Source organism: Rhinopithecus bieti, unplaced genomic scaffold (assembly GCF_001698545.2).
Source record: "Rhinopithecus bieti isolate Rb0 unplaced genomic scaffold, ASM169854v2 scaffold_22042, whole genome shotgun sequence".
Taxonomy (NCBI): Eukaryota; Metazoa; Chordata; class Mammalia; order Primates; family Cercopithecidae; genus Rhinopithecus; species Rhinopithecus bieti.
In genome coordinates, this window is record NW_016810459.1 from 524,471 (window position 1) to 526,241 (window position 1,771).

A 1,771-nucleotide genomic window follows, 5' to 3' on the forward strand; every position below is an offset into this window, starting at 1 on the left:
GACTATTAAATATTATTATTAATACTATTAAATATTAGTACTATTAAATATTATTATTTATTTAATAATAAATAAATTACCTCAATAAATCAATTACCTCAAGGTAAGTAAGATCGTACCTTACTGTAGCCTCGACCTCCCAGGCTCAAGCGATCCTTCCACTTCATCACCCTCCTGAGTAGCTGGGACAACAGGCACGTGCCACCATGCCCAACTTTTTTGTATTTTTTGTAGAGATGGGGTTTCGACATGTTGCCCAGACTGGTCTCGAACTCCTGACTTCAAGTTATCTGCCTGCCTTGGCCTCCCAAAGTGCTGGGATTACAGGTGTGAGCCACCAAGCCTGGCAGTACAGAACAACACATTATTGCATTCTAGAATAGAAATCATAGAAGTCAAGAACCTTTTGCTATACCAGCTTACAGATTTCTTTCTTTCTTTCTTTCTTTTTTTTTTTTTTTTTTTGAAACAGAGTCTTGCTCTGTTGTCCAGGCTGGAGTGCAGTGGCACCATCTCGGCTCACTGCAACCTCCACCTCTCAGGTTCAAGCAATTCTCCTGCCTCAGCCTCCCGAGTGGCTGGGACTACAGGCATATGCCACCACACTCAGCTAATTTTTGTGTTTTTAGTAGAGACAGGGTTTTACCATGTTGCCCAGGGTGGTCTCGAACTCCGAACCTTAGTTGATCCACCTGCCTCCACCTCCCAAATTCCTGGGCTTATAGGTGTGAGCCACTGTGCCCGGCCAGGTTACAGAATTTTTTTTAATGTAAAAGCACATCAAGAGACTACTTAGAGCCAAAAAGGTGCCTGAGTGTATTGGTGGGATATCTGTCAGAGACCATAACAAGCCTGCTATTAGCTGGTAAATAGATATGAAATCTTGGCCTGCTTTACAAGTCCCAGTAATAGCATTCTTGGTCAATGATAGTCTGTGGGAATGCTGCTTTTGTCAGAGAGCCCATAGCTGCTTGTAAACTTCCATAAACCTTGGCCCAGGTAAACTTGATAGAGTGCCGAACACCATTATTGGGCTTGGAGTGGACTTCATTCTAATTCCTTTTGGTCAGTTGTTGAACTCTGGTCAGCACTGTACTTCTTCCTTTTCATGGTACTTTGTATGCTTTAGAGAAATTAAAAGCTCCCTGGAAAAGATCAGGGGTCCTTGGCCAACACTTTCTTCCTCTCATTTAAAGTTAGATTAACCATTTAGAGATCAAAGCCAATAAACTAACAGCAGAGCTCTTTCTCAAACTAGAACACTTGTCATTCTTTGACCAGCCTGAGTGTGGGAGTTTCTTTCTGGCCTATTCATCTCAGGATGGGAAGAGGCCTGCTTCTTGTTGGCTTGAGAATTCGCTGCCTTCCACCTGCAGGTATAAACAGAGCTGGAGTGTTTCTCTTTTTTTTGAGACGGATTCTAACTCTGTCGCACAGGCTGGAGTGCAGTGTTGCGATCTCGACTCATTGCAACCTCCGCCTCCCGGGTTCGAGCGATTCTCCCACCTCAGCCTCCTGAGTAGCTGGGATTACAGGCACGTGCCACCATGCCCAGTAAATTTTTGTATTTTTGGTAGAGACAGGTTTCACCATATTGGCCAGGCTGGTTTCGAACTCCTGACCTCAAGTGATGCACCTGCCTCGGCCTCCCAAAAATATTGGAATTACAGGTGTGAGCCACCGTGCCTGACGAGTTCTGTGGTTTTCTTTTCTTTCTCTTTTCTTTTCTTTTTTTTTTTCTTTTTTCTTTCTTTCTTTTATTTTTTTTTTT

General features: G+C 43.3%; 1 protein-coding gene across 1 annotated transcript in view; it reads left to right on the forward strand.

Moving 5' to 3' along the window:
• Positions 1–1,771, forward strand: part of UBAP1 (ubiquitin associated protein 1) — a 75,410-nt gene that overhangs the window by 63,757 nt on the left and 9,882 nt on the right. The window lies entirely within an intron of this gene.